The 16095-nt window shown below is 39.9% G+C and overlaps 7 non-coding genes across 7 annotated transcripts; all 7 read left to right on the forward strand.

Moving 5' to 3' along the window:
* The first annotated feature begins 3462 nt into the window (after positions 1-3462).
* Positions 3463-3535, forward strand: trnar-ucg (transfer RNA arginine (anticodon UCG)). The gene has a single exon. It is a non-coding gene; the product is annotated as a tRNA-Arg (tRNA).
* Positions 3536-3625: 90 nt separating this feature from the next.
* On the forward strand, positions 3626-3698 carry trnar-ucg (transfer RNA arginine (anticodon UCG)). Its single transcript has one exon. It is a non-coding gene; the product is annotated as a tRNA-Arg (tRNA).
* Positions 3699-3788: 90 nt separating this feature from the next.
* On the forward strand, positions 3789-3861 carry trnar-ucg (transfer RNA arginine (anticodon UCG)). Its single transcript has one exon. It is a non-coding gene; the product is annotated as a tRNA-Arg (tRNA).
* Positions 3862-3951: 90 nt separating this feature from the next.
* Positions 3952-4024, forward strand: trnar-ucg (transfer RNA arginine (anticodon UCG)). The gene has a single exon. It is a non-coding gene; the product is annotated as a tRNA-Arg (tRNA).
* A 90-nt stretch (positions 4025-4114) lies between these two features.
* On the forward strand, positions 4115-4187 carry trnar-ucg (transfer RNA arginine (anticodon UCG)). Its single transcript has one exon. It is a non-coding gene; the product is annotated as a tRNA-Arg (tRNA).
* Positions 4188-5402: 1215 nt separating this feature from the next.
* trnar-ucg (transfer RNA arginine (anticodon UCG)) lies at positions 5403-5475 on the forward strand. The gene has a single exon. It is a non-coding gene; the product is annotated as a tRNA-Arg (tRNA).
* Positions 5476-6667: 1192 nt separating this feature from the next.
* On the forward strand, positions 6668-6740 carry trnar-ucg (transfer RNA arginine (anticodon UCG)). Its single transcript has one exon. It is a non-coding gene; the product is annotated as a tRNA-Arg (tRNA).
* The last annotated feature ends 9355 nt before the right edge of the window (positions 6741-16095 follow it).

A 16095-nucleotide genomic window follows, 5' to 3' on the forward strand; every position in this document is an offset into this window, starting at 1 on the left:
GTGCATCTTACTTTGCTCTACCCTAAAGAAAATTAACCATGGTTTTACTACAGTTAAAACCAAAAAAACATGGTTACTGTAGTAAAACCATGGTAACCACAAAATAACCATGGTTTTCAAAAACCATAGTTAAACCATGGTTAGTGTAGTAAAACCATAGTTTTGCTGATAGTAATCAATACACCAAAAACATGGTTACTACACTTTTACCACAATAAAACCATAAATACTTTTGCAACACGTTTTCATAACTCATACACCATACCGGAAATTTTTTGGTAAATGAAACACATGCTTTAACATCTCTATGATCAGTGTAACAGGAGTGAACTGAACATATTTGAAACACCAGGGTTTTCAAAAATGTTCGGTTTCAGTGCCCTGATACTGCGTTTTTGTGTGGACGAACGGCCAATCCGCGTAAAAAAGTCACGGTTATAAAAATACCCGTGTCTGTGTGGACTAGGCCTAAGACCTTTTAAAACAGCATAGGCCAACCTGTTTGTGTTTAAAAATACATATTGCTGATCGGGCAATGGGTGCTGTAAGCCAGAACCAATTATCTGCAACTGCAACCCAAGTAGGACTCAAACCTGCAATCTTCTGATCTGAAGTCAGATGCCTTATCCATTAGGGTTCAATGCCAAAACTGTTTTAGCGGTTCACTTGTTTTGCATAAGTAAACAACAGTCATAAAATATCAACAAAAATGCAGAAAACACTAGACATTTTTCTTTTTAGGATTCCTTTCCTGGGATCCAGGTTACCACCAGGGACCATAAATTTCCTAACGGGGCAATAAATCTACCAAATCAGAAGAGCTTACAAAAGATCTTTGTCATGCATAAATATTGCAACTGCTATGTGAACTGGTGTTTGATTTAATCCAGTTATAGGACACATTTCACATTAATGTATTTTGCTTTCAAACCTGTTGCCTACAGACAAATGGTTTCCTGTAACCGAAAAAGTCCTTATCAGCATTTTCACTCCGATCAAAACCATTAATGTAAGTGTTTAGCATGTTATTGACTACATCAGAAGTTTATTAGGTTATAGTAGGTGAAATAAATTTGTAGTAAGTTAATCTTCTCTTCTGTAATGTGTCTTGGTAAGTTTACTGTATTGTTCACTAAAGTGCTGAGCTGCTCATTTTCTACTTTGAAGAGAAGCATTAAATGGATGATAAATAAATTGCATCGCCATGATGACATCAATTATTGTTAAGGTTGTTTGCAATAGCTATGTAGCTCTTGCTGTTGTGAACAGTGACAAAATTATATGTTTATAACGTATATAATTTAAGAAACGTGAAATATATAAAAATAAGTTGTATGCATTCTAGATTTCAAAAAGACCAAAAAAAAAAACATGCTGCCAATAAGAGAGCAGCCAATGCAAGAGGATTCCTTACTACATGTGACATGCAATAAAGTTATCTACTCTAATGTGAGTTTATAGTTGTGTAGTTAGGAAACAGTGTAAAGCCCCATTCAGACCACCAGCGAATTTCTTGCTACAGGTATGTGTTTCCCATCTCCTTCAGTAAGGCCGTTAGAAGCCTCCACAGCGCTTCATGTTCCAGTCTAGATGTATGGTATTGTTATGTATTGTCCGACAAAGGCATGTTGGCCTTGTGGCCTAATAGATCTGAAGATTAAAGGTTTAAGTCCCGCGGGAATCACAGTTTTAACAGGTTACTTGGCTCTGGCTCACATCCCCACTACGTGACCAGTGTTTCAAGCGATATGTGATCCAGCTTGAAATAAAAGTGCCCCAACATCGTTGCATTGATTGTGGATGTTCTTAGTTATGACACCACTCTACTAAAAGTTGTGGTTTGGTTAACTGATAAAACATATTTGATTCTGAGATGCGATGCGAGCGGAAACCGTGGGATCATCCTGTTGTAATGAGAAATGGAGTTGCATGTCATCAACCATAGCATTATCCATAGCAAACCCCCATTACGCTCATCACAAGCCCTAAGCTAGCGATGCTATTAATTCCTCAAGATACAGCATTGCCATGCTGCAGTGTTGGTTAAAACAAGGGACAAATCTTTACATTCTTTCACCCACAAAACCATCACCTATTGACTCTGTACTTGTTTAGAGACATATTCATAAATCATCATTCTTAAATACATCTGTTTACATCATCACAGTTATTAACATATGAATGAATGCATGTATGCATATAACCATGGCAGCAAAATGTTACTCTATACATTTAGCATAATATCTCCCCTTGAGAGAGACAATAACAGAGCAGCCATCGTTCTGGGTCTCTCTTTGAAAAAGGCAATAATAGCAACAACAAGTTTATAGTCTCTGGCCTCGTGCTCAGAGATTGAACGAACCAAACTATGTTCTGTGTTTCTTGTCCAGAAAAGCAATAATCCTTCTCTAAAGGCAATATTAAAAGAAGACTAAGCTAAGAGTTGCATGTCATCAGCATAGCAATGTTTCTGGCTTAATTACTAGGAAGCATCAACCAAGTTCTGAAGCTCCCTGAGAGACAGTAACATCCCAAGATCAACGTTCTAAATTTCCCCTGAGAGATTGTAACAAAGAAGCCATAGCTCTGGATCTCATTGATAGAGGCATTAACAGCAACGGCAAGTTCAGAGTCTCCAGCCTCATGCTCAGAGACTAAATGGACCACACTGTGTTCTCAGTTTCTTGTCCAGAATGGCAATAATTGTCATCTGAAGCAAGGCCAAACTAAGGAGAAAAAAACTTTTCTTCAAGGTACCTTCATTTGTGTGTTCTAGATTGTTAAAAACGTTCTGCAAAAGCTTCAAGGCCACATCTGCATGTTCCACATTGCTAGGACCCTCTTGGTGCTCCAGAAGATCAGCATCCCACAGCGCTTCATGTTCAAGGCTGTTGAACGGAGCCTGACTACTTCTTCATTGCAGTACTGCCCAGCCAGGCTAGTGGAAGACGTTGCCAACATCAGATTGCTAACTTGACCGTATGGAACGTAAATATCACTAACCAAACCACTTCCACAGTCCTTGGAATTAGTGAATTCTGTTAGTATGCGTTCCATTTAATATGTTGGCCTCTGACTTCAGTCAGAAGGTTGCCAGTTTGAGTCCTGCCAGGGTCGCAGTTTTAACAAAATGGTGACAGCACCCATATGTTAAAAGTGAGGGGGCAGTCTAACTTAATTTCATACATTCTGACTTATTAACACAGTTAAAGAAGTCTCATGATACAACTCCAGAAGCGCTTGATAGTTCCGAAATTGGCAATGCAGATGTTTTGTACAGAGACATGTTGCACATGTACATACTGGCTGGCTTAATGGATAAGGTGTCTGATTTCTGATCAGAAGAATGCAGGTTCGAGTCCTGCCAGGGTCGTGGTTTTAACAGGTTAAAATGTTGACAGCACCCGTATGTTAAAGTCTGACAGCTGATGTGTCCAGAGACCTATTAAACGTGAACATTTTGGCCTCGTGGCCTAATGGATAAGGTGTCTGACTTCGGATCAGAAGATTGCAGGTTCGAGTCCTGCCGGGGTCGCAGTTTTAACAGGTTAAAATGTTGTCCGCACCCGTATGTTAAAAGTCTGACAGGTGATGTGTCCAGAGACCTATTAGACATGAACATGTTGGCCTCGTGGCCTAACGGATAAGGCGTCTGACTTCGGATCAGAAGATTGCAGGTTCGAGTCCTGCCGGGGTCGTAGTTTTAACAGGTTAAAATGTTGTCCGCACCCGTATGTTAAAAGTCTGACAGCTGATGTGTCCAGAGACCTATTAGACATGAAAATGTTGGCCTCGTGGCCTAATGGATAAGGCGTCTGACTTCGGATCAGAAGATTGCAGGTTCGAGTCCTGCCGGGGTCGTAGTTTTAACAGGTTAAAATGTTGTCCGCACCCGTATGTTAAAAGTCTGACAGCTGATGTGTCCAGAGACCTATTAGACATGAACATGGTGGCCTCGTGGCCTAATGGATAAGGCGTCTGACTTCGGATCAGAAGATTGCAGGTTCGAGTCCTGCCGGGGTCGTAGTTTTAACAGGTTAAAATGTTGTCCGCACCCGTATGTTAAAAGTCTGACAGCTGATGTGTCCAGAGACCTATTAGACATGAACATGTTGGCCTCGTGGCCTAATGGATAAGGCGTCTGACTTCGGATCAGAAGATTGCAGGTTCGAGTCCTGCCAGGGTCACAGTTTTAACAGGTCAATTGGTTCTGGCTCACCTCCCCCACTGTGTGACCAGTCTTCCAAGCAACAATCTGATATGTGACCCAGCTTGAAATTAATAGCACCCCATCATTCTTGCATTCATGGTGGATGTTGTTACTTGTGACACCGCTCTACTAAAAACTGTGCTTAATTAACTGATAACAAAATATTTGATTCTGATATACGATGCGAGTGGAAACCGTGGGATCATCTTGTTTGAATGAGAAATGGAGTTGCATGTCATCAGCATAGCAATGTTTCCAGCTTAAGTACTAGGAAACGTAACAGTATCATTCCATGTTCTGAGTCTTCCCCCGGAGAGAGACAATAACAGTTCACCTATTGTTCTGAGTCTCCTGCCTTTGATGTAGGGGACATATGACAGATCAACCAAGTTCTGAAGCTCCCTGAAAGACAGTAACACCCCAAGATCATCATTCTGAATTTCCCCTGAGAGATTGTAACAGAGAAGCCATCGTTCTGGGTCTCACTGATAGAGGCAATAACATCAACGGCAAGTTCAGAGTCTGCGGCCTTATGCTCAGTGACTAAATGGACCACACTGAGTTCTCATTGTCTTGTCCAGAATGGCAATAATTGTCATCTGAAGCAAACTTAGGAGAAAAAACTTTTCTCAAGGTACCTTCATTTGTGTGTTCTAGATTGTTAAAAACCTTCTGCAAAAGCTTTAAGGCCACATCTGGATGTTCCACATTGCTAGGACCTTCTTGGTGCTCCAGAAGATCAGCATCCCACAGCGCTTCATGTTCAAGGCTGTTGAACGGAACCTGACTAATTCCTCATTGCATTACTGCCCAGCCATGCTAGTGGAAGACCTTGCCAACATCAGAGTGCTAACTTGACGGTATGGAACATAAATATCACTAACCAAACCACTTTCCACAGTCCTTGGAATTAGTGAATTCTGTTAGTATGTGTTCCATCTAATATGTTGGCCTCTGACTCTTTATCAGAAGGTTGCCGGTTTGAGTCCTGCCAGGGTCACAGTTTTAACAAGATAAAATGGTAACAACACCCATATGTTAAAAGTGAGGGGGCAGTCTAACTGAATTTCATACATTCTGACTTATTAACGCAGTTAAAGAAGTGTTGTGATACGCCTCCAGAAGCTCTTGATATTCCTGAAAGTGGCAGTGCAGATGATCTCTCCAGAGACCGAATGAGATTGTACATATTGGCCTCGTGGCCTAATGGATAAGGTGTCTGACTTCGGATCAGAAGATTGCAGGTTCGAGTCCTGCCGGGGTCGCTGTTTTAACAGGTCAATTGGTTCTGGCTCACATCCCCCACTGTGTGACCAGTGTTCCAAGAGACAATCTGATATGTGACCCAGCTTGAAATTAATAGCACCCCATCATTCTTGCATTCATGGTGGATGTTGTCACTTGTGACACCGCTCTACTAAAAACTGTGCTTAATTAACTGATAACAACATATTTGATTCTGAGATACGATGCGAGCGGAAACCGTGGGATCATCTTGTTTGAATGAGAAATGGAGTCGCAATGTTTCCAGCTTAAGTACTAGGAAACGTATCATTCCATGTTCTGAGTCTTCCCCCGGAGAGAGACAATAACAGTTCACCTATTGTTCTGAGTCTCCTGCCTTTGATGTAGGGGACAATGACAGATCAACCAAGTTCTGAAGCTCCCTGAAAGACAGTAACACCCCAAGATCATCATTCTGAATTTCCCCTGAGAGATTGTAACAGAGAAGCCATCGTTCTGGGTCTCACTGATAGAGGCAATAACATCAAAGGCAAGTTCAGAGTCTGCGGCCTCATGCTCAGTGACTAAATGGACCACACTGAGTTCTCAGTTTCTTGTCCAGAATGGTAATAATTGTCATCTGAAGCAAACTTAGGAGAAAAAACTTTTCTCAAGGTACCTTCATTTGTGTGTTCTAGATTGTTAAAAACCTTCTGCAAAAGCTTTAAGGCCACATCTGGATGTTCCACATTGCTAGGACCTTCTTGGTGCTCCAGAAGATCAGCATCCCACAGCGCTTCATGTTCAAGGCTGTTGAACGGAACCTGACTAATTCCTCATTGCATTACTGCCCAGCCATGCTAGTGGAAGACCTTGCCAACATCAGAGTGCTAACTTGACCGTATGGAACGTAAATATCACTAACCAAACCACTTTCCACAGTCCTTGGAATTAGTGAATTCTGTTAGTATGTGTTCCATCTAATATGTTGGCCTCTGACTCTTTATCAGAAGGTTGCCGGTTTGAGTCCTGCCAGGGTCACAGTTTTAACAAGATAAAATGGTAACAACACCCATATGTTAAAAGTGAGGGGGCAGTCTAACTGAATTTCATACATTCTGACTTATTAACACAGGTAAAGAATTGTTGTGATACGCCTCCAGAAGCTCTTGATATTCCTGAAAGTGGCAGTGCAGATGATCTGTCCAAAGACCGAATGAGATTGTACATATTGGCCTCGTGGCCTAATGGATAAGGCGTCTGACTTCGGATCAGAAGATTGCAGGTTCGAGTCCTGCCGGAGTCGTGGTTTTAACAGGTGAATTGGTTCTGGCTCACATCCCCCACTGTGTGACCAATGTTCCAAGCAACAATCTGATATGTGACCCAGCTTGAAATTAATAGCACCCCATCATTCTTGCATTCATGGTGGATGTTGTCACTTGTGACACCGCTCTACTAAAAACTGTGCTTAATTAACTGATAACAACATATTTGATTCTGAGATACGATGCGAGCGGAAACCGTGGGATCATCTTGTTGGAATGAGAAATGGAGTCGCATGTCATCAGCATAGCAATGTTTCCAGTTTAAGTACTAGGAAACGTATCATTCCATGTTCTGAGTCTTCCCCCGGAGAGAGACAATAACAGTTCACCTATTGTTCTGAGTCTCCTGCCTTTGATGTAGGGGACAATGACAGATCAACCAAGTTCTGAAGCTCCCTGAGAGACAGTAAAGGGCGATTTATACTCGTGCGTAGGTCCTACGGCGTAGCAGCGACGGCGTAGGTTCCGCGTCGGTTTTCATTTATACTTGTGCGTCGCCGTCCGCGTCGACGTGCAAAGACACGCGAAACCGCTGGTTGGCAGTAATCACGCGTGTAACCACAGTAGCAGCAGAAGTCGTCACAGAAGAAGAAGCTAAGCAAGTTAACCCACAAACGAAGAAAAAATAGCAACTTGTTGTGTGTAATTTGAAAAGACCAGCAATGATGTAAGTAAATAAACAGCGACTTATGTTGCAGTTTTAGTTAAATCACTCCTCGACTTGGCTCATCTTTGTTTTCACCGTCTCAACCGGAAATACCTATGACGCAGTTTTTTTTACCTGACGGGAGGGGTTCTGGTGGACCAATCACAGAGCTTGCGGTCCGCGTAGGTCCGACGCGCTGTTAGGAATTTTGTGAGGTGCGCGTCAGGCTACGCAGAGCTACGCACAGGCTACGGATAGCCTACGCCGTAGCTACGGCGTAGCACCTACGCACGACTATAAATCGCCCTTAACACCCCAAGATCATCGTTCTGAATTTCCCCTGAGAGATTGTAACAGAGAAGCTATCGTTCTGGGTCTCACTGATAGAGGCAATAACATCAACGGCAAGTTCAGAGTCTGCGGCCTCATGCTCAGTGACTAAATGGACCACACTGTGTTCTCATTGTCTTGTCCAGAATGGTAATAATTGTCATCTGAAGCAAACTTAGGAGAAAAAACTTTTCTCAAGGTACCTTCATTTGTGTGTTTTAGATTGTTAAAAACCTTCTACAAAAGCTTCAAGGCCACATATGGACGTTCCACATGCTAGGACCCTCTTGGTGCTCCAGAAGATCAGCATCCCACAGCGCTTCATGTTCAAGGCTGTTGAACGGAACCTGACTACTTCTTCATTGCAGTACTGCCCAGCCAGGCTAGTGGAAGACGTTGCCAACATCAGAGTGCTAACTTGACCGTATGGAACGTAAATATCACTAACCAAACCACTTTCCACAGTCCTTGGAATTAGTGAATTCTGTTAGTATGTGTTTCATCTAATATGTTGGCCTCTGACTCCGGATCAGAGGTTGCCGGTTTGAGCCCTGCCAGGGTCGCAGTTTTAACAAGATAAAATGGGGACAACACCCATATGTTAAAAGTGAAGGGGCAGTCTTAGGGCGCACTCACATTATCCAAACCAAACCATGCCCCAGCGCGATTGTCACCCCTCCCTACTCCCCCAGATGCACGCACTCACACTGTTCTTCTTATCGATCCGAGTCCGGGCACGCTTTCGTCATCAAGATGCGATTGTTTTGAAAAAAGCAGGAAGTAAAGCTCTCTCTTAACACTGGAACCCACCATAATGATAAGTCTGTGTTTTTCATTCGGAGTCGTTTGGTGCGCGATTACAGACAGCCCTCTCACATGTTATCATATTGCTTAGTTGATCTGTCACGTGTGCAGCTCGAACATTCACGTAACCCTGCTGCGCGCATCAAAAGGTTTTTACGGAGGCAGATGAAGGTGAGTGGTCGCGCAACTGACGTCTTCACCTTTTGAATCGCGCTCAGGCGCGATTGCGCTCACACCAAGCAGTCTGTCATGATGCCAACTTGCATTTGTGGTATCGATTTCTGGGTAAAACGAAATCGCTAAAGTGTCTGTTATTAAAGAGACTCTGGCTTTGTGTAGTACAAAAGGTTTGTAAACTGCAACCATGTTATTTTTGGTCTTTGTTTCAAGAAGTATCCAAGAAAACGGGAGCATTTGTTAATCTCAAATGAGCCTACTGCTGACAAACCCCCATTACTCTCATCCAAAGTCCTAAGGTAGTGTGGCCATAAATTCCTTAAGATACAAAATGGCCATGCTGCAGTGTTGGTTAAAACAAGGGACAAATCTTTACATACTTTTACCCACAAAACTGACACAAAACCATCACCTATTGACTACATACTTGTTTAGAGACACTAGCATTCTTGACTACATCTGTGTTATGCAACTGTTCACATCATCACAGTTTTTAACATATGAATGAATGCATGCATGCTCTGTTATTTTACAGTAATTGATGGCGGGTATGTACTAATTTATATTTAACTTAAGTCTAAATGTGATTGGTTGATTCTGATCACTGCCACAAGCCCCATTATAAAAGTCTGTGCCCATATTGTGCATGTTAACACACTCATTGATGCTACCTGTTAAAACTGGGACTCAAACATACAATTTTCTGGTTCAAAACCAGGCGCCTTATCCATTAGTCCACAAGGCCCTTAACTACAATTACCATACTGACACAAAGACATTAATGTCATTCCACAACAACAACTGAACGGTTCTCCTTCTACAGACTTGCAAACAGTGGGGCAGTAGTTTTGCATACCTTCCTTGACCTTTTGACGTAACTACGTAATACACAAGGTTGTGCATCACAGGGCCAGTGCAAGACGAGACGTTGTGGTTAAAAATAACACTTTTTTATGGAAATATTTTGCTAGATAAGATCCTTAAGCCTTTGAAGCTGCACTGAAACTGCAATTTGGACCTTTAATACCACTGTGTTCCTTACACTATACAGAGAAAAATCCTGGAATGTTTTTCTAAAAAAAAAACGTATTTTCGACTGAAGAAAGAATGACATAAACATCTTCGATCACATGGGGGATAAAATTATCAGGACATTTTCTTAGGAAAGTGGAGTAATCTTTTAAACACTAAAACGATCAGCTGATAACTCAAACAATTACAACCACAACAGCTGTCTACATATTCACAAAGGGTCAAATTGTATATCTACCACAGGTTAAAACTAGGGTGATCACATGTGCCACTTTTTCTGTACACATCCTGGCCAGGATTCCGGCTCCGTCCTCCGGAAGTCGCATTTTGTCAACCGCATACATCATCAAGGTTTAATATTTTAGGTTCTATTTCAGAAAAGCAACCGTTTTTCAAGTAAGAATAAAACTACAATGATTTTATGTCTTAAGAGAAATAAATCGTAACTTTATAATCTTTTTAACTGAAATGTGAGTACCTCGATGACAAATGCAGTTCACAAATGCGACCAGGGAAAATGGCACGTATGGTCACCCTACTAAAACTTTTTACTAAAACTAAAAAGAATATGCCGACAAATCTCCAGTTACTTCACAACGATGCAGTCAGTCATGATGCTAACTTGCATTTGTTGTATTGATTTCTGGGTAAAACGAAATCGCTAAAGTGTCTATAATTAAAGAGACTCTGGCTTTGTGTAATACAAAAGGTTTGTAAACTGCAACCATGTTATTTTTGGTCTTTGTTTCAAGAAGTATGCACGAAAACGGGAGCATCAATATCCTTCAGTCTGGTATATTATTTAGTCCTAGGTCAGTACATGTAACTATAACAGGTCGTGAGTTTTCATAGACGGACATGAAAAATAAAAAGCATGTTGTAGAAAGACTACATGATAAAAATCAAGACGTAAGTAATCATTAACCCAAATGGTCACTGATCTCCCCTTTAATATTTCAGCTTTCCCCAATAAAAAAGTGATTTAACCAGTTTCATGTAGTAATTCCCTTTAATAAAATAATTTGATTCAAATTCGACACAGAATAAATCAGCAATTATATGGAGAGATGACAGGTCACGGTTATGGGAATATAGCATTTGCATAATGTCCCCTGTCATTTCACTGTAATGTTATCTTGGTCATGTTAACTGGACAGAAGGCGATGCCAAGCTGCCATTTATTCAGACCTTTGGGTTGTTTGAATCTGTCCATGTTGAGGTTAATGAGCTTTTGTTGCGCATGAATCTTCTGGAGTCTTCATAAATTATTCCCAAACCTCTCTGTGACAGTACATGGCACTTTTCATGAATATGGTACACTCGTTTTATTACCGCATTGGTGGTATAATCCTGTGCATTTCTTTTGATATATCAGAAAATAATGTTATAAACTACTATTTAATTACACTAACGTACTGTAGCATGAAAACATTTTTAAAAACATGACATTTACCTGATCTTACTGTAAGAAAAAAAGATCAACAAAATATGTCAAACTGTACTGACTTTTCTTGGAACAACCCTGTTTTGTTGCATGCAAATATGCAACGTGTCACCAAAGTCTTTTTAAGGAAGTCGTGTCACTGCGCCCTATGTTTGGGAGATCTGTCTAGATACTTCACATGCGCAAACAATCGTCAGGGACTGTCGCAAAGAACAGTCGAGTCTGTACAGAGCCCCTAACGTACGGTTCCCCCAAAGGATGTACTAATTCTTTAAAGGCGCTCTAAGCGAATTGACGCGTTTTAGACCATAAACATTTTTTGTTACATACAGCAAACATCTCCTCACTATCTGCTTGCTACCTGTCCGCTGATCAAACTGTAAAAAAACGCGATCTCTGTAGACAGCCCAGGCTTCACAAACGGCAATATCAACATAGGGGCCAAACCTAGCACCACAAAACAAAACAAAGTGTTCCAGCCAATAAACAACAAAAAGGATTTGGGGATGGGGGTTGGGCGCATTCATGAAAGCACGGAAGGGAGGGGGAGGAGTTAGCTACACTCCGTCTGTTTGAAAACAATTCAAACTTCAACAAAAACGAACGTCTCGCAGATTCGCTTAGAATGCATTTAACCGTTGACGATTGGCTCTTTTACTGTAAGGCTGGACTTCCTTTGGTAGAACGGCCATTTTACAGGTGTGATCTCTCCCATTCAAAGCAATAGATGTGACGTTTCTTGAGTAAAATATCTTTAGCGTCGCTCAGTGTAAAGGATTTCTTTCTCCATTATATGGTGTTAAAACCCACTATAGCTTTGTTTCAAAAATTAACACCGTTAAAGGTTTGATTTAGTCTGAAGTATGAGACTTAGGGTTAGTTGTTTAGAAAAAAAGAGGTTGGTGTATAAAAGTCATGAATGATAATAATTCTGTGATTGGCAGAATCTGAAGGTGCAGAAACACGTAGAATTTGAGACTGACAGATAATTGGATCATTAGCTTGTCGACTATGTACAGGCCCGAGGAAAAGGCTGAGACAAAACGGGTGGATTGCCAGTCCAGAGATGCCAAATGACAATCTGCCAGAAAGGTTATGACTATATTATGAATCTGTCTGCAGTGATCTGAGCTACTGAATAAAATTAAACTACTGTGCCCTGGGATATTTTTTATACATGATGCTTGTAGCAACTCATAAAGTAATAACTGCACATAATGTTATAATTATTACATTATTATTGTAATGTTTTAAAATGTAAAATAATATTGAGCTTATAATGCATTAAAATTATTACATAATAAGAAATGTATTACATTATAAACTCAACAAAAATATTGTCATAACTGTAATAATTTTAAACATTGTAGACTTAGTGGTGCTTGCATTAAAGGAATATTCAATTTTCTTAAAAGAAAAATCCAGATAATTTACTCACGACCATGTCATCCAAAATGTTGATGTCTTTCTTTGTTCAGTCGAGAAGAAATTATGTTTTTTGAGGAAAACATTGCAGGATTTTTGTCATTTTAACGGACGTTAATAGAGCCCAACATTTAATACTTAACTCAACACTTAACAGTTTTTTTCAACTGAGTTTCAAAGGACTATAAACGATCCCAAACGAGGCATAATTGTCTCATTATTGACAATAAAAATAACAAATATACACTTTTAAAGCACAACTTCTCGTCTAAATCCGGTCCAACGTGACCTAACGTAAATGCGTAGTGACATAGGGAGGTCACGTGTTACATATATAAAACGCACATTTGCGGACCATTGTAAACAATAAACTGACACAAAGACATTAATTAGTATCAGTTGACATACAACAACGTAGGAACGGTCCTCTTTCAACACACTTGTAAACACTGGGGCGGAGTTTTCGCGTTCGTCCTCTGTGACCTCTTGACGTCATGACGTATTGCGTGGGGTCACGTTGGCGCATCACGACCGGATTTAAACAAGACGTTGTGCTTTAAAAGTGTATATTTGTTATTTTTATTGTCAAAAATGACAATCGTTTTGCTAGATAAGACCCTTATGCCTCGTTTGAGATCGTTTAGAGTCCTTTGAAACTCCGTTGAAAAAAACTATTAAGTGTTGAGTTAAGTATTAAATGTTGGGCTCTATTAAAGTCCATTAAAATGAGAAAAATCCTGCAATGTTTTCCTCAAAAAACAAAATTTCTTCTCGACTGAACAAAGAAAGACATCAACATTTTGGCATGGTGGTGAGTAAATTATCTGGATTTTTCTTTTAAGAAAATAAAATATTCCTTTAACTATTATTATACATCATAGAGATGGGGGTTGGCTTGTATCACTAAGCATTATCATTGTTGGATGTCAATTATCTCTCTAGCAACCAAACAAAGTACTCTAGCAACCAGTTAGCAAGGCCTATATCTCTGTTTCAAAAGAGACATGTGGGTGACCTTGTTTCCTTCATGCTTGGAATGTAATCATTGATGGAAGTAAATTCACTCCCTAGCAACTACCTCGGGTACCTTAGCAACTGCACAGCAACGCCCTTGCAACCGCATAGCAACTGCAAAGCAACAGCCTAGCAATCATCTCGGGTACCCTAGCAACTGCATAGCAACACCCTAGAAACCAAACAGAATACCCTAGCAACCATTAAGCAGGACCTATCTCTGAATCAGAACGTGTGTGTGCTCTTTTGACTCATGTTAGCAAACAGAACGTCGCAAGTTTTGCCACAGCAAGCATCACAATTTCTTCAGACATTACTTTTTGTATATAAATAAGCCAAAAACAAAATATTTTATTTCCCACCAGCATACCACAGTAAGAAATGCAAAAACAAGGATTAAAAATAAATGACAAGAAAATAAACCTACAAAATTAAAAGGTGAGATTGTGAGGATTTGAAAAATAAGAAACGTTAGAAAATCGTGGGCAACCGCCAAAACAGAACACAAAGTCACTTATGGCTTTAAATGTATGAGCTTGAATGCCATAAATCCAACAGCATGGTCATGATATAACATTTGTTTATTTATATTAAAAAATAACTATTACATTGTAAATGTTGTTTAAAATTATTTGCTTGTAGCCCTCCCACCTGGTAAGTACTCAAAACCACTTTAGTTAGGCCACAATTTCCTAATGTTAAACTTTAACTTTAAAACACAAAACCCAGATCTCAGACCTTCACTTAATTGTGTCAGATTTATGTTTTCTATTTGGTAATATACAGTATATTATTCTGTCACCCTTAAATTGAAAATAACAAATCTCAGAGAAGAAAAAACTCAAAGAAATATATATATATAAATCAAATAAACATTTATTTATTTCTCCAACTCTTTTGATTGTGTGATTTCTTGTTTCCTTCTTTCTTTCTTTCTTTTAGTAACCCAAAAAATATGTGGATTAACAGATCAGATTAACAGATAAACCACAACAATCACAATACCACAACAAAACAACAACCGAACCTTTAAGCAAATTTCAAATTACCCAGCTGGGATTTTCAGTACACAGTTGGCGCGCTAGTTGGAGCTCTTTCAATGCACAAGAGAAACACTTGCAAAATGGAAATCAATACTCATCACTTGCACGCGAGATGACAACAGTATCCGGGAAACATCCTACGATTCCGTTGAATGCACTCCGATTAACTCCTTCCTCTCCGAGATGGACAGATGAATCCGCGAAGATCCACCCAGAACTTGTTGACGATCTCTCCGTGTTGTTAAAACCACAAGCATTCACGGTAGCTCTTAGGCACACTAACCTGTACTATATTCAGTGCAATAATGAAATAAACACGCGTGTATAGTCTTCCGGGTTGCAAACAAATACTCCTTAACTATAATACTAGGCGTAAGAAAATAAACGCGAGTATTATTCTTCCGGAACGATTTCTATATCTTAGGCTAATAAACAAATAAACATAACGATCACAAACAGCACAATCTCACGTGGAGTCCTAGTGCGAAGTCTCTCGTCTCGCAACTCACGTGTGATTCAGGTGTGTGTGTGTGAGTGCCGCTCTGCTTTCTTTCCAAGCGATCTCTTGCAGCAAAAGAAAACTGATGTTTCACTCGTTTCTCCGATAAAGCAACTTACAGTCAACTCTCTACAGTTTCAGCTGCCACCGGTAATGTCTATGAACGTAACTGCAGCAATTTCTATTCACGACACGTTCAACACATTTGTTTCCGTCTCTTTCCCACACACCCAAAAAAACGTGGCGCTCTCTTCCTTGAATTCTCTCGCCCCTCCCCTTCAACTCCCAAAGGTCAAAATACACAGTTCTTATTGGTTATACTGAAAACACCATCCAATAATCATGGCATATTTTTCCCAACATATATACATTTTACAAATCTGGTAAGTACAGGTATTATATATAAAAAAAAAAACACAAGATCAGCCTTTTTAAACTTACATACCAATAATGCAACTCTCTTCTTTCTTATTCACATGAATCCAAAATACTTAATATACACATTTGTGCAGGGTTCTACATTCTCCCCTTACCAAGAATCGTTATGTCCTCATAACGAAGAAAAATAAAAGGGAAAATATTTGCTTTTGCACAATGATGAAATGTACATCATAGAAACTATCACTCACACAGTATCAAGTAAAGTCTCTTACAATTTTCGTATAGATGGCACATTTACTCAGGTAACCAAGTAAAAGACTATTACAAATACACCTTTGAACCATAATGACTGAATGCTTCAATTTACAGGCTTTACTTTAACTTGACTGTATAAGCACTCAATTTGGAGGGAACATTCATCAACAAATAAACTGTAGAACAATATCTAACAGGATTCACAACTTTTGCTCGAGCATGCACTGGCTCCCATTTTGGAACACCTAGAGTATCATATGTAAACCTCTTAGGCACAACTTTG

Source organism: Paramisgurnus dabryanus, chromosome 2, assembly GCF_030506205.2.
Source record: "Paramisgurnus dabryanus chromosome 2, PD_genome_1.1, whole genome shotgun sequence".
NCBI classification, from domain to species: domain Eukaryota; kingdom Metazoa; phylum Chordata; class Actinopteri; order Cypriniformes; family Cobitidae; genus Paramisgurnus; species Paramisgurnus dabryanus.